Genomic DNA, 16,920 nt, shown 5'->3' on the forward strand with positions numbered 1-16,920 from the left:
AGGAATTAAGTACAATTCGGAAAGAAATAGCCAGGCTAGTCAAGTCGCAGTGGGTTGTAGCTATAGTACCATAAAAAGTCCAGGACAATTTGTATGGGCAGCCAGTAATGGAACTTGGACTACACACCCGCCGATAGATGGGGAAGTAAAAGAAAGAACTCTAGGACTCCCTCCCCACACTGCGTCCAATATGGAAAAAGTCTCCTTTTAAGGGAAAGTTGGAAACCCTACAAATTAGTAGGGCAAAAAGAAGTTTAGAAGAAGGGGCAGATGAAGATATATGGCATGAACCCTCGGATGGAGTAAAATTCAATTGGGCATTAGAACCTCTATTTGCAAAGGTAGCTACTTATCGAAATAGGGAAATGATTTATAAACTTACAGGACAAGTGAGTAGGCACGAGAGCCACAAAAGAAGGCTTTAGAGACCTTAATATCCAACTACAATCTACAACTAAAATGGTGCTACAAAATCGATTGGCATTAGATACACTGTTATTAAAGGAACATGGAGTATGTGGATTTCTAAAAGATCATATTGATCATTGCTGCATCCACATTCCAAATGTGACTATTGATGTAGAACATGACATAGAACAACTGGCTCGAGTGGAACAAGATGCAGAACAGGAAGAGAAAGATATGACAACAAGCTGGTTGGATAAAATTTTTAGCTGATGGAATATTAGTAATTGGGTTAAGTCCTTACTGGAGACAATAATTATATTGGTGATTGTAGGGGTACTAATTTGGTTAACATTTATAATGCTGAAAAGTCTGATTCTAAGGAAGACAACCTGGAACCGGACAGTGATGCAAACTATTGCTCGGCAAATGGAACCACATCCTCAATATCCTCCACTGGCATCTAACGACTTTGGATTTCAGAGAAAGAATCTGAGGAACCCAGGAGGTGAAATGGAATGAAAACCGAATAGACAAGATCAGTTTCAGATCAAGTGAACCCAACCAGAAGAGTGAACGTAACATAAAGCAGAAGTGGTGGACTTATGAAATGTTGTGACAATCCTAATCTTTGTAATTTTCTTGATTCTTAATGATGTAATTTTCCGTGGTTATATTATTGGTGAGCACTGAGTGTAAAATATTTTAGTTAGTTAGTGAAAGCATTTGCCCTCCTCGAAAGGAGTGAAATGCTTTCAAAGGGGGGAAATGTTAGTAATAGAAGAAGAAATAATACAATATTGTTTAGTATGTTACATTTGCGATGTACTGTTCCAAGGCTGCGCTTGGAAGATACAAAATATATGTGCAAGGGAGAATGCACCAATTCATGATGAGGAGTAAGGAGGATTAAAAGAATGCTCAATTTGCAAGACATCTAGATAACTGGGGCTTCTTGGACTCTGGGAACTGGGTCAAACCAACCTTGCGGTTTGGACTGAGACCAAGGGCTCAGAGAGCATGCGTGAAAAGGAAAGGTTAAAAAGTTCAACTCTGATGAAGACATCTTACTTCATCCCGACGACCACCCGGACGACCACCAGAGAGAGAACTAAGAGAACAAATCAGATGAAGTTAGATTTGGGCAGGCATGCCCCTAACTTCCGGCGCCTAATAAAGCACCTTCATATAATCACTTTGTGGATTATGTGTCTTCATGAACGCTAACAATACCAGAGCCACAAGATAAAATACCACAAAAAAATGGTAAAAGCTTACTTAAATCTGCATCTTTGCAGCAACTGTATTGCTGAGTTTCCTTTCTGCTCAGATTCTTGTAGGCTTGGTCAATCTTCTGTATTCAAATGAGCAACATTCCTGTTTGTCTCTCTGATTGTACAGCAGAAAATTGTGTTTTATTTTTTTTTCTACATTTCCAAAAGGCATGTTTGTAATAACGAACCTGAAACCTATGAATCTGATGTGTTATGGAATTCTGCTATTTTTTTACTCTACACTTCCTATAAGAAGGAGGACAAGGTAAGATTGGAACAGATACAGTCTGGATGTACATATCTGGATGGATTTTTTAATAAAAAAAATATAAATTGGAAGCTAATTGCACCAAAGCCTACACTGATACTCTCGGCTGTGCTTGGTTGGGGTCAAACCCTGAAATTCCTCACAGAGCCGTAACAAGGAGGATTGGCTTCACCCCAAATATTAGCAGCAAGCATCCTACAGGCTGGGCTTTTCGGGGCAGGCATCGCACAGCTCTGCATCTCCTGCAGTCTTTGAAAGGAGATGGAAAGGTTCTTTCTGGCAAACCCACTTGTGGTCGCTTTCACAGCCATCATCTTCCAGCCTCTTGTCTCTGAAGGTCGCACAGGCATTCTCTGAATTCCGAAGGGAACTGAACCTGCAAAGCAAAACCATCAGCACCCAAAAGCAGCTCCTTTTCCTCTTGGGGGAGGGGGCATTGGGAGCTTCTCCCCCAGCCTGTCTCACTGGGCTCCAGGTGGCTTCTTGCTGCAGGCTTGCCCAGATGCGCATGCACATTGCTGTGCTTGCACTAACATCTGGCTCCTTCCTCCACTGGAGCATGCCCATGGCATTAAAACCACGTTGGCTGCATAGGTGTGATGAGATGTTGGGTTAGAGTCCTCCGTACAGCCAACTTTAGGGCTATAAAGCCTTGCTGGGGGATTACAAGGCTGTTGCAGACACCAAATATTGGAGATCTTGGGGCTGAAATGGGTCAAAGCTGCTCCACACACCGCGGGTTGCAGCTGTACTCACGTGGTGGCATCGAAGGAGGAGTTGTCCACCCATTTCCATGTGTTGTTGGTTGCCTTTAATCCGATCCACACTGTTAGCTTCTCCTTGCTGCCCTGCAGGATCCTCTCATTTAAGTGCTCCTGGGAAATGGGAGAGGAGCGGTGGCTTCCAGGGGCCTTCAGCAAGAGGCTCGTTGGGGTGCAAAACCGGCTTTTTGAACCCATTTGGTTCATCCTCAAAGAGACGGGCCCTAAACACCACCCATGCCTTGGGTGCTGCCTCGCTGCCTGCTCTGAAGGCAGCTCAGTGGGTGGAAAGAGCTTAAATTCAGAGCCTGAGACACCAAAGGCTCCCCCCGAGCTCCGTGTCCCTCCTTCCTCCCGTGCCAAAGGTGGGAAGAGGCCTCCAAAGCCCTTTAGGTGGTGATTCAGCCCCATTCCCACCCCTTAGCACGAGGTGGCTCGGAGCTACCAAGGACTTCAGGTCCTTTTCAAGCCTTCTCCACTCTGCACTTACCATATCGGCGGTGTTTTGAAGCACGGCCAGATAGGACCCCCGACTTTCACAGTCTTTTTTGCCTTCCGTCCAATTCCCACTCGACTTGGAAAGCTGGTAGCACTGGTCCCCAAAAAGCTGCCAAGACTGGGGGCACAGCTTGCAGTCCCCGTGGCCTGGAGAGGAGACGGAGCTCTGAGAAACCCCAAAAAGTGCTCGAGGTCTCACTCAACCGAGCCAAGAGGCACCGGGAGGGGGGCTGTCTCCTCTCCCAAATTTTTCCTGCCCAATTTTCCCACCCATCCACCGCAAGGAGGACATGGTGGGGCGAGCTTGTTGAAAGTGGAGAGGTGCCTTCTCCTCCTGGAGGCCCACAGAGGCTGGAGATGATCAGCAAAACGAGCTCTTCCTCGCCATGCTCATTGACACCGAGCCAGGCTCGTAGCCCCCCGGGGGCACCTATCCCACCCCGGGGACCCCCCCGGGGAAGGGGTTACCTGCGGAGCCATTCCAGCGGCAGACGTAGCGCAGCAGGGAGGGAATCACGCACGCCTCCGTCCTGCTCCTTCCCCCGGCCTCGCTCTTGTTCTGCGGAGCACTCGGAGGCATCGGCGCCTTCTGAAAAACTTGGAGGCAAAATTTTGGGGTGAGATTGAGGGTGTTTGGGGGCAACACTGTGAAAACCGAGCAGGGCTGAGTTGGGTTCCCCAAGCTATTGTGCAACCTCCTTTTTTGGTCATGATTGCACCCAACTTCTTCAATAGCATAAAAATGTTGCTTGTGTCCTCCACCCTTGCTTTAAAAGCCTTTTTTTGTGGTTTTTGTTTGTTGGTTTGTTTTCAGAGGGGATTTACTCTTGTTGGATGCATCTTGTGGGGCAAAATTGTCCCCATCCAAATGGAGATGGTCACTGGGATAAAACCCTGACACCCCTTTCGGGAAAAAAAAACAATCAAAGAACAATTTCCCTTGTGCTCACTGTGTTTTGGATGTGTTTACGGGCAGGTTTTACTCACCCTGCACGCTAAGCACTGCCACCAGCACCAGCAGCACCAGGTAGCCCAGCCCACTCAGCTTCAGAAGGACTCCGTGCCACCATGGGCATGCGGAGGGAGCTGAAAGAGTCCGTGGTTTTGTTCAGAAAGTACTTTCTTGTAAAATAAAATTAAAACAAAATGAAACGAAACGAAATGAAATGAAACGAAACGAAATGAAATGAAATGAAATGAAATGAAATAATGAAATAATATAAAATGAAATGAAATAATATGAAATAAATTAATATAACAATATAACATAACATAACATGACATAACATAACAATAAAATAAAATTAAATAGATCCCTGTTTGAGCAGAACTTGATGGCTGCTTTGCTACCTCCACAACCGCCCCCCCCCCCCCCCCCCCCCGGAAACAGGCAAAACCCCAATGGCTACAAACTTCTGGTTGCATCTCCCACCCCAGGAACCCCTTATCGTGGGTCCCGCCGCTTGCCATGGGGCGTCTTTGGCTGGAGCAAAGCCTCCAGGAGCTTGGAGGGGATGGGGAGAAGCTGGGCTGCGGCTTCCCAGTTGCACCAGTGGGTCCCAGTGGGGAAGGAGTCCCGGCGGCGGGCTTTGCTCCTGTTGGAGGCTGGGTACAGAGATTGGGCTCGGAAGTGAGGCTGTCACCTCCAGGTGCTCTGGGAGGCGGTGGGGGTCCTCAAGAGCAGGGGGGACAGACCCAAACCCTTGGGAAATTGGCCTCATTTAGAGCAGATGTTGGCTGGTGGGACTCGGGTCCCTCCAGATCTCCTTTCCCCCAGGGTCCTGGGTGTGTTTCACCAAGCTTTGACTTCCATTCACTGGCGTTGGGGCTGATTCTTGCTGCAGGCAGAGCAGCCCCAGCAGCGAAATCGTTCAAGCTCTGGCCGTTTGCAAGCTTCCATCTCCCCCGTCCTTCCTGCTTTCCTTCCTTCCTTTCGTTGCCCGCACGAACCGGGATCAACCCCGCAACCCAACCGGCGTTTGGCCGTGTTTCTTGGCCAAGACGCGAGTGGACCCAAGCGCCAGCTCTTCCTGGAGGAAACGAAGCTCGCCGTGAGCGCCCACCGCCCAAAATCGCACTTACTGTGATGCCTCTCAGCAGGCGAAGAGCCCCCTCCGGGCTGCCTTAAATCGACGTAAATAATTTCCCCAGCCATGGTCAGCTCGCCAGCCCACAGAAGCGTCCCAGGAGAAACAAAGTCCCTGGGCAACCTTTGCGTTGTGACCAACCTTCTTGCGCCTGCGTCCAGCGCCAGGAAATGGCTTTTTTCAGTCTTTTTTTTATAGATATCTAGATATATCCTTTCCTTTCTAGATATAGCCTTTCTAGATATAGCCTTTCCTTTCAACTGAAGGCTGGCATGTAGGCAGACGGCCTTGAGGCAGGAGGATGTCGCACCTCTCGAGGTGCAGAAACACCTTTTGGCTTTAGCGATCGCAGCAAGCACTGTGGTGCTGAGCTACCAGGAGAGCAGAGTGGTGAAAAAGACAAAATAAAAGCTCTTAAATGAGTGTTTTTTTTTGTTTTGTTTTGTTTTTTATTGGGGCGGGGGGGAAGGCCAACACGTACCAGCGGATAGTCAGGGAAGGAGGAGAAAGGTGATATTTGGTGGGTCTTCCCCGGACTACGGCGTGGGCGTCGGTGTTACCCAAAAGCTGGAAGGGGATGGTTTTGATTGTAGTTTATCACTTTTTCTTCCATGCCAAGTAATTTATCCCATAACTTTTGCACCAGAAGAGGCAGAAGAGGTTTTTTTTTTCCTTTCCTATTTTCTGCAGCAAATTTTTATATATATATATTATCGTGATGTTTAATTTTATTTTCTTATGCCAGCTTGACCTAGCCTCTGCTGCATGGAGCAACTGACAATTCCTAGGACTGGGGAAAAAGCACCACCAGTCCATTTTGCTGTTCGTTGTTACTCTGCCTTCAGATCTCATTGACCTCACGGAAAGTTTTGTACTCGATTTTCTGCGGTGAGCTTTTACATTTCTCTTTCTGCACAGCGCTAAAAAAAAAAAAACACACAACAACAAAGGCTGCACAAGGCTCTGCCTCCATCCTGACCATAGCTTGCAAAAAAATAATAAAAAACATTATTATTTTTTTTTAAAAAAAAACCTGCATTCAGATAACTTAATTGCAAGACTTATTTTGGATAGCTTGATTGCAAGAACCTCCTTTTTGATTGCTTGATTGGAGAAACCTTTTTTTGGATAATTTAATTTCCCAAGCACCTATTTTCTGATTGCTTAATGGCAACACCTTTGGGGGATAGCTTAATCGCAAACCCACCTATTTTTGACAGCTTAATTGCACCTTTTTCTTTGCATTTTTTCCCCTTGCGTGCATTTGATATATTCTATATGTCATATGTTACATATATGTGTTTGTATATATATGTGTGTGTGTAAAAACTGCACCAGTGCAAATCCGTGGTACAGCCAGGTGAAACCAGCAGGCTGGTGATCTCCTCGCGTCGGCCCTGTTCAGCGGTTCCTGCGTCCCCGCTTGGCTGCCTCCGCTCGTGGGCCTCCACTCCTGGGCCTCCGCTTGGGTGCCTCCGTTCAGGGATTCCCCGTTTGGCAAGGTGACAAGACTCAAGCTGCTCGTTTAACTTCAGCCACAAGTCTGGGGTTGTTCCTGCTGCCTGCGCTGATTCACACACTAACTCTATCATTTATATATTTATATGCTGTATATATTTCTATATAAATGCTATACATCTCTATATATGTAGTATTTATATAGATATATAAAACACTACAGATATTTATATAAAACCCTATATATATAAACACTGTGTGTGTATATACAGACACTACATTAATATATAGAAATACTACATGTATATATAGAAAGACTATGTGTATATATAGAAAAATACTACATGTATAAAAATACTGCATATACATATATAAACACTACCTATATATAATAGTATATAATATATAATACAATATATAATATATATTATATATGTAAAATACATATAATATATAAATATAGGAATATAATAGATAATTAATATATAATATATAATATTTATATAATTTTATGAATTGATTTCCTATATTAATTAAAATAGCATATATAGATATTACATAGATATAAATTCTATGCATATCTCTATATAAATATGGATATATATATAAATACTATATATATAAATATTATGTGTATATCTATCTAAGCACTATGTGCATATATCTCTCTGTATAATACTATGTAAATACTATGTGTATATATCTATAATTCTATGATATATATATTAAATCCTATAAATTAAATAATATATTAATTCTATGATTAAAATACTATATAAATATATACTATATATATAAATATATACATATACATTTAGAGCAACCCCCATGGGGTGAAGGTGGCGAGAGCAGAGCTGGAAGTGGGCCAGGAGAGCAGCTGCTTGAGCAGCAGCTCAAATGGGGCTCGTGGACATCTCCCCACCAGCTGCACAGCCCCGTCGCCAGCTGGATCCTCTGGAAAATCCCTCAGAAAAAAGTTTTTTTGACACAAGGCTTCGCACTTCACACAGCAGGAGAGCGCGCAGTGCTCCCACCGGCAGGACACAGGTATGGGGCTAGGGGGGGGGTTCAGGCTTGGAAATGGGGGGAGAATGAATTGCAAGTGGAAAAAATGAGTTGCAGGGTGGAAAAAAATGATTTGCAGTATGGAAAAAGTGAATTGCAAGGGGAAAAAATGAGTTGCAGGGTGAAAAAAATGAATTGTAGTGAAAAACTCAGTTGTAAAGGAGGGGAAATCAAGCGGGGGAGAATCAATTGCAGGGGGGAAAAAATTGCAAGTGGAAAAAATTAATTGCAAAGGGGGGAATTAATTGCAGGGGGAAAAGCTAATTACAGGGGAAAAATTAATTGCAGGGGGGAATTAATTGCTTGGGGGGGAGAAATTGCAGGGGGAAAACTCTAATTGCAAGAGGAAAACTCTAATTGCAGGGGGAGAATTGTGATTGCGGGGGGGTATTTAATTCCCCCCACAAATTGGGGGTGATGTTTTTTTTTCTGTGTTTTGGTTTCTTATGCCACATGGGCATTTAGTTTTTTTCTCATCCAGGGTTGCCACTCTGATGGTGCGCGACTGCTGGTTGCGCAACTTTCCAGTTGTCCCAATTGACTTTGAGCCATGGTTTTTCTGTTGGCATATTTGGTGTCGGAATTATCGTCTAAAATGATTTCTATTTCGGTGCATGGGGAAGGGAAAAGAAGAGAAGAGAAAAAAGAAAAATAGAGAAGAGAAGGAACTCCTGAGCTGAGGCAGGGGAAGTTTAGGCTGGACATCAGGAAGAGGCTCTTCACCGAGAGGGTGGTCGCACACTGGAACAGGCTCCCCAGGGAAGCAGCCACTGCACCAAGCCTGTCTGAATTTAAGAAGCGTTTGGACTGTGCACTTAGTCACATGGTCTAAAATTTTGGGTAGACCTGTGTGGTGCCAGGAGTTGGACTTGATGATCCTTATGGGTCCCTTCCAGCTCGGGATATTCTGCGAGTCTATGATTCTAAAAATGTTCCCCGCAGCTGCAGCAGCCGGTGCTTTAGCACCTTTTCAGAAACTCATCCACGACAATATGTAACAGATCAACACCTCGTTTTGTTTTATGTCTTTGTTTAATTTTTAAGCCATCAAACCCCAGAACAACCAGGCCTCTCTGTTCGCAGCTCTTCCTGAGTCTGGCCTTTTGAATTTTCTTGCTTTCTCTTGGACTCTTGGCTTTATCTTTTAAATAACCCCCAAGAGAGATTCTTTTCATACTAAAGCACTTTGCAGCAGCAAGACATCCAAGCCAGGATGAAATTTTCTTCCTATTTTTATTCTTTATTTTCATTTATGGGTCCCTTCCAACTTGGCATATTCTATGATTCTATCTTTTAATACCTAGCATTCCTTTTTGCGCTGTTCTATTTTTGCTCCTTTTCACCCCATGGCTGAGCACCTTCATTTTATTTTTTATTTTTTTTTAATTTCTACATTTTCTTCTCCCTTTCTCTCCATCCCGTCCCATCTCCAAACAGATCTAAACTCATTTTTCCCCCTTCCCTCCCTTTACTTCCACTCATGGACAGGTTGTTGGCCATGCAGGATGCCCCCACCAAGGCTCACACCATCTTCTGCCTTCCTGGGATCTTGGAAGGGCTCCAGAAGGTGGAAGAGGAAAAATATAAAGACAGAAGGGTGTAAAAAATTGTGAATTGCACAGAAAGCAGAGTTTGGCTCTGTTCGGGGTGGAGAGGACCAAAATTGGTGGAATTAATGATGGAGAGGAGGTTTTCATGGAGAAGGGGTTGCACAAGCCTCCGTGGTGAGTTCATTCACCAGCCAATGCCAATCAACCAACACCAATCAACACCTTCACTCAGCAACCAATGCCAACTAGGTGACGGCTCCCCTCATCATGGCACGGACCCCCCAGGCCCTTCTTGTCCCCTCTTAGGCTGGGGAAAACAACTGAAGCCCTGAGGTTTCCTCCTGCAGCAGCGCCCTGCTCTCCCTCCTGCTTTACGAGGCAGCGGAGGATGTGGCTTTGCTCTGAACGATGTTTTTTGGTCAAACAAAGCAGATGAGAAATCATCATTCTCTACCAGACAGCCCCAAACAGGGATCCCAGGGCACAGCAGAAAGGATGCGTCCATCCCGTTATCCTTTGCCTACGTTTTGTGTCTGTGCAAATTCATGTTGGGGATTTTTAGGCATCCTTTCAACAAAAAGGGTTTTTGTTGAAAGGATTTTTGTTGATTTTTGTTTTCAAATAATTTTGCATCCAATCTTTTTTTTTTTTTTTTTTTTTTGTAAATAGTTTCCTCCTCCAAACCCCATCCTTCAGCCAATACCCAGGGCTTGGTCCATCCCAGTGGCCCACCCCTTCTTTCCTGGTCCATCCTCTCTCATTTGGGACTGGAGCTGCCCAAAACTAACCTATAAACCCCTTTTCTATTTGCCCACCTCAAACCACCTCTCCGAACCCAAAGCACGTTATTATTATCTTATTTTCTCCGGTAGAGGGAGTACTACACAAATACTACTCCTGCTCCGGATCACGGAGGCTTTGTTCCAGCTGAGCCAAAGCTCCCTCCAGGCATGGGTCCTAATTCTGGAAAACTTCAAAAATGAGCGGATTAAAATTCAGGTTTGGGTTTGCAAAGGGCAGAGAGCAGGGGAATTGAGCTGGGCAAAATACATTTGTGCTTGCAGGGAACAAACCAGCTATAAAGCTGCCACCCAGCACATGCAAAAAACCTTTTTTCTCCATCAAAGCGATATTTTTTACAGACTGTGGCCAGCCTAATGGTGCTCTTTCAAAGCCAAGTGTGAAGTGACGCTGCTCTAGCTTAAAATAAAAATCATCTGAAAGATGGCTTTCTTGCAAAATTTGACATTTTTGAAGGACAACAAAAACCAAATTTCTAGAAACACTTCCTGCCTTGACTGCAGAGGAATTTGGTGCTCTGTTTTTCTGCTGCTTTAAAAGCATTTCTTTGGCCTGAATACACGGCATTTGATGGAAAACTACTTCCAATGCCTTCTCATCGTGTGCTGCATGTCCTGCAGAGCTCCTGTGCCTCCAAGAGCTGTGCCAAGGGGTGTCCGGGATGAGGAGCATATATTCCTTATATTCCTCCCACTGGGTTTCTTCAATAAAAAAACCCAGAGAGTTGTTTTCCTTCCTCTTTTGTCAACAGCAAAACATTTAAAACAGAAGTCCAAGCGCCAGCCAGGGAGGTTTTGACTTCTTTTGCCTTTTTGGTCAAGAGAGGCGTTCCTACTTCTGCTCTTCTGCAGGATCATAGGCTGAGCGATACCCCTCCCCTTGCTCTTAGGTGACACTCCGGCACGAGCAGTGTCTACTCCTCTCATTCATTCAACTGGAGCGGAAGCAAGAAGACTTAAGACACCAGGACTAGACACACTGCTCTTAGGGTAAGTCCACATCTGAGCAGAAAAATTTGGGGTCGGCTGAGCAAGCAACACTCGGCTAGGGGCTGAAATGGAGAGGGAAGGAGCAGCCAGTCAGGGCGGGTTTCCATCTTCTTTCTTTCTTTTTTTCCTAAGATTTTTTTTGTTCCTTTGCCCTCTCCCGTTTTTCCACCCTCGTTGTCTCATTCTTGCTTTTCTTTTCACGTTTGCGCTGTTTTTTTCTCATTCTCCTCTCGTTCTCTCTCTTTTTGAATGCCAAAACTGCACACCCAGTGAGCTCACATGCCACTCGTGTGTTTCTGCGAGAAGAGCCAAAAAAAAAAAACGCACGTTGCCCAAATTGTTCCTTTTCAGCTGGCTTTATTGAAGCTTCTGCTGCCTCAAGGGCCGTGTGAATTTTCTTGCAGATGTTTAGAACTCCTAGGGTTTGTTTTTATTAAGCTGTTTTTAAACATTTCCATCTGTTTTTTTTTTTTTTTTTTTTTTTTTTTTTCCTGTTCGTTTCTTTGGGAGGGCTTTCCCAGTCTCTCTTCTAGCTAAGGCAGCTGGCTGCTTTCTTTGTGTTTTTCCTGGGAGGGAATGAAAAGGAAGAATGCAGCTCATACTGTTAGTAATAGAAGAAGAAATAATACAATATTGTTTAGTATGTTACATTTGCGATGTACTGTTCCGAGGCTGCGCTTGGAAGAAACAAAATATATGTGCAAGGGAGAATGCACCAATTCATGATGAGGAGTAAGGAGGATTAAAAGAATGCTCAATTTGCAAGACATCTAGATAACTGGGGCTTCTTGGACTCTGGGAACTGGGTCAAACCAACCTTGCGGTTTGGACTGAGACCAAGGGCTCAGAGAGCATGCGTGAGAAGGAAAGGTTAAAAAGTTCAACTCTGATGAAGACATCTTACTTCATCCCGACGACCACCCAGACGACCACCAGAGAGTAATACGCAAGCGCAGAAGGACTGATAAGATAATTAGCATACGAAGCGAGGCTAGGCGGAGCTAGGAAATGAATATGCATAGATGAGTTGTGAAACCTAATGCATATATAGTATCTTAGGAGATAAAAGAGAACTAAGAGAACAAATCAGACGAAGTTAGATTTGGGCAGGCATGCCCCTAACTTCCGGCACCTAATAAAGCACCTTCGTATAATCACTTTGTGGATTATGTGTTTTCATGAACGCTAACATTTTGGCGACCCAGATGGGACCTCGTGGGCACTGCTGAGGCGGCTCGCGAACTGATCACGCTCCAGCCGGCACCGAGGAGTTTCTCGGGGAGCCATCGGCCGCGACCGACCCCCGCTGCTCACAACGTACCTCTGAAAGGGTAAGAAAAAGGTGCTTTCTGGTAATCGGTACCGATCTGGTCTGGGAGCCTGCCGGTCAGACGCGGCGAAAGCCACACACGGTTGGGCTAGGGAATTCCCGTGGTAAGCCTAGGCGCCGTCCGTCAGACAGTCGCGAAAGCGCTGCAGGTTCAGCATCAGTGGTCTGGTTTTGCTGCAGGCTCAGCATCTGGTTCGGTTCGGTAAAAGCTATAGCTGATAATGGAAAAACTTAAAAGTATTCTGGGCGGTAATGCTTCGGTACCGCGATCCTCCCCTTTGGGCTGTTTATTAGCACACTGGAAGGAGGGGTGTTTCGGGCAGGAGTTACGAAAGGGTAAACTGGTTGATTACTGTAATGTTTGGTGGCCACAGTATGAACTAGAAGATCAAGAAAGTTGGCCAGAAAACGGAACCTTACAGTACAATACTATCTTACAATTAATGTTATTTTGTGAGCGAGAGTGCAAGGGGCCTCTCTGTGTGATTGCGTGATTGTGTTGTGAGTGAGACGCAGCATCGCTGCAAAGCGAGTGCGGAGTTCCGATCCGCGGTTCCGTATTCTCCGCGAGGGGAGCGGCCGGAGATGAACGAAGCGCATGACAGACCGAAAAGAAGTGCTGCTTTATCCAAATGTTGATTGGTGGTGCCCAATACACGGGCCCAGCGGTGCATCTTGCAATGCTATTTCGTTCATAAATGTTTTGAGTGTGACAACGAGGAAGGTGGGAGCATTATCTAAGTAACAGTTTAAAAGTTTCGGTATATTTGCGGTGGTGTTTGGTCAGTTTCCCAAGTATCGGGGGAGGGGGGCTGACTGATTATCAAAGCGGTAGAACGGAGAGCCACTTCTTTGGTGGTTCGGGCCTGAGCCCTGGGAATTCGGTAAGAAAGGGGAGAGCGAATTTATTTAGGCCTCAATACCTTTTAAACCCCCATCTTGATGGATACACAGGAGTGATTCCTTGTTTTGTGTAGGCTTACTAACAAAGTGCATGAGAAAAATTAGCATTCGGCTTGAAATTCGGCCTTGTTGAAATGTAAATTTTGTGGAAAAGGTGGTATTGTTTGTCTAGAAGACGGAAGGCTGAGTGCTTCAGGTGTTTTTCCGAAGTCCTGTGGATTTATGATTGGAACGGGGCTCATTAATAATCTGAAATAGTGAAGTTTGTATGTGGAGTTTAATCCCAGAGAATTGGGACATTTGAGAAGACTAGGAAAACATAGTAAAAACCTGCAATAAAAAGGTTTGCGTGGAAATTGAAACAAGGGACAGTAATTAATATAAATAAATAAAAGGGAATGGGAAATCAAGGAAATGGGTAATATCCAAAACAAAGACGTTTTAAAGAAAGCCTCCTTGGGTGTATATTGGCACACTGCAAGGATATTGTCGGAAGGGGGAGTGGGGGGGGCGCGGAAAGCAAGAGGACTTCCACTAAGTATTGCAATCAATTGTGGCCACTATATAAACTAAATGGCCACTTTATGGATCAATCGACTATAACAGTGTCTTGCAATTAATGTTGTTTTTGAGGAGAGAAGGAAAATAGGATGAAATGTTGTATACTGATATGTTGTTTCAGCATCTTGGAGGGAAAAGGTATGGAATTAAGTTGGTCCCTGACTGAGCCTTTGGTGTTGGCATTAGAAAAGTACAGGCTGGAAGAAGATAAAGGAAGTGTTAAAAGGGTTGTTGAAGGTGTTAAAGGCTGTGTGGCATGTAGTATTTAACAGAGCTGTTTGAAGTTGAATGAGCAGGGGAAGAGGATGTAGGAATGTTAATAGTTCCGCCTCAACCCGAGGCTGAGATCTCAAAATCGCGGTGTGAGCCCTCTGGGGCGGAGGGACCATGATGGGTCCGGGAGAGAGTTGTCATGGAAACAGAAAAGCAGCTAACTCTTAAAACAACCTGAGTTCCTGTGTGAGCTCAGATTGCCAATGGGAGCGCTCAGGGAACTTTCAACCATTGCATTCCCCTGACCGACCCCCCCCCCCCCCCCCCAGACCCTTACCACCCCGGAAATTATGTAAATACCAAAGTCTGGTTAAATTGGGAATTGAGAATCTGTTCCAACAAGGTCCAAAAGAAACCCCTATGGAATTTTTGAATTTTTGGACCAACTTTGAAATGCAATGGGGAAAAAAAAAAAAAAGACAGAAAATTTGGACCTGGCTTCAGAAAACAAACAGAGGCAATTGGCTAGCCTCTTTCTAGGGCAATCGGCCCCTGATATCAGAAAGAATTTGTCTTAGGCTGCAGGATAAACTTACAACAGTCAGAAATGACGGGGACCTGGGGCATCTACCCTAGCAGGTCCACTAGTTGAAATAAAGCTAGGAAACGAAGAGAGAGGCTTGAATTTTTGTTGTTGTTGGTTACAGGAGCTTCTTTCTCTGTGTTAATTAGTCTGTAAATGTAATAGGAGCAACATATTCAGTGTTAAATAGTTTAAAAGGACGATTGGGAACTAAGACAACTACAATAATTGGAGCCACAGGGAAGGAGGAGGAACGGCCATTCTTACAACCCCTTGATTTGCGTTTTGGGGGTAAGGAACTAACCCATGAATTTTTGTATGTACCAGAATGCCCGATTCCACTCTTGGGACTGGATCTATTAGCTAAATTAGATGCAACAATAACCTTTGAGGATGGAGAATTAATAATGAAGGTACCTGAGTCCAAAGTAGGACAAATCCTAATGATCAAAGATAAACCCTTTGTTAATATTCCAAGAGAAGTAGAAAATGCAGTTATAGCAACAGTACGGGAAACAGATGTACCAGGGAAGTTGAAACTGGCACAACCGGTAAAGGTGGAATTAAAGGAAGGAGCCAAACCTGTTCGAATCAAACAATATCCACTTAAGATAGAAGCTAGGCAGGGGACAGTGAAAATTATTGACAAGTTTCTCAAACATCAGATTCTGGAAGAATGTAAATCGGAATACAATACTCCAATTTTTCCAGTAAGGAAGCCGAATGGTGAGTATAGATTGGTACAAGATCTTAGAGCAATAAATGAAATAACAAAGGACATTCACCCGGTAGTGGCTAATCCTTACACATTGTTAACATCTGTGAGAGAGATATATAAATGGTTTACTGTGATAGATTTAAAGGATGCCTTCTTTTGCATACCTCTTGATAAAGATAGTAGAAAATTATTTGCCTTCAAATGGGAAAACATATTGAAGTTTTTGTACCACATATGGTAACAACTGTTTTAGAACAAAAGGGGGGCCACTGGTTATCACCCAGCCGAATGATGAAATATCAGGCAATACTAACTGAACAAGATGACGTAACCTTGAAAACAACTAACCTGTTAAATTCAGCAGTATTTCTAGGAACTGTTCCAGAAGAAGGACCGTTGGAACACAATTGTGTGGAAATAATCAAACATACCCATGCGAGCCGCGAGGATTTGAAGGATGTACCCCTTGAAAGGTATGACTGGGAACTTTTTACTGATGGTAGTAGTTTTGTGGAGAATGGAACACGATATGCAGGGTATGCAGTAACAACCCTGAAGACAGTAATCGAAGCAAAACCTTTACCACCTGAAACATCAGCACAGCGAGCGGAACTGATAGCCCTACCTCGAGCACTGGAACTGAGTAAAGGGAAGATGGTAAATATTTGGACAGATTCAAAGTATGCTTTTGGAGTAGTCCATGTTCATGGAGCATTATGGAAAGAAAGAGGGCTGTTGTCCTCACAAGGAGCCAATATAAGATATCAAGAGGAGGTGTTAAATTTGATAAATGCGGTACAAAAACCAAAACAAGTGGCTATTATGCACTGTAAAGCTCATCAAGGAGGAACCTTGAAAATATCAGAAGGGAATCGGCTGGCAGATCGAGCAGCTCGACAAATTGCTCGGGAGGTGTGGAATGTAATGGCTTTGGTACCACTCAAGGTAGGCCCCACTTGTCTTAATCTTCCCAAGGAACCAAGATATTCACTAGAGGATGAGAAATTAGCACATCTCCTAAAGGCCCGAAAGAACTCTGATGGACGGTATGTAACTGCTATGGGCCAGGTAGTAATACCCCCCTTGGTGATGCGAGAAATACTTCAGACAAGACATAATGAGTGTCACTGGGGTGCAGAGGCAATGGTAACATTTTAAAACGTAGCATTATCTCTACACATATGTTAACAATGGCAAAATCAGTAATGTCAAAGTGTGAGATTTGTCTGAAAAATAATCCAGTAGCAAGAAAACATGCTGAAATGGGAAGAGTTAGAGTAGGAATAGAACCAGGAGGTTACTGGCAAGTTGATTTTGCAGAGTTACCTAGGACTAGGGGATATAGGTATTTGTTAGTAGGGGTTGACACCTTTTTCAGATGGCCAGAAGCCCTTCCCTGTCGCACCAATCAAGCTAAAGAGACAGTAAAATAGTTACTGCGGGAAACCATTCCGAG

The 16,920-nt window shown here is 44.3% G+C and overlaps 1 protein-coding gene across 2 annotated transcripts in view; it reads right to left on the bottom strand.

The window, feature by feature from the left end:
• Positions 1 to 6,025, bottom strand: part of LOC308184246 (killer cell lectin-like receptor subfamily B member 1B allele B) — a gene marked incomplete at its 3' end in the record, with an annotated part of 32,398 nt that extends 26,373 nt beyond the window's left edge. Inside the window, exons 1-3 of one of the 2 annotated variants that reach the window (XR_013942608.1) lie at positions 5,289 to 6,025; positions 4,194 to 4,292; positions 3,675 to 3,803 (exon numbers count right to left, since the gene is read on the bottom strand). The remainder of the gene's footprint in view (positions 1 to 3,674; positions 3,804 to 4,193; positions 4,293 to 5,288) is intronic. The other variant, XR_013942609.1, reaches the window with a different exon arrangement.
• Between the last annotated feature and the right edge of the window lie 10,895 nt (positions 6,026 to 16,920).

This window comes from Anser brachyrhynchus (genome assembly GCF_964034855.1).
Source record: "Anser brachyrhynchus genome assembly, chromosome: 30".
NCBI lineage: Eukaryota > Metazoa > Chordata > Aves > Anseriformes > Anatidae > Anser > Anser brachyrhynchus.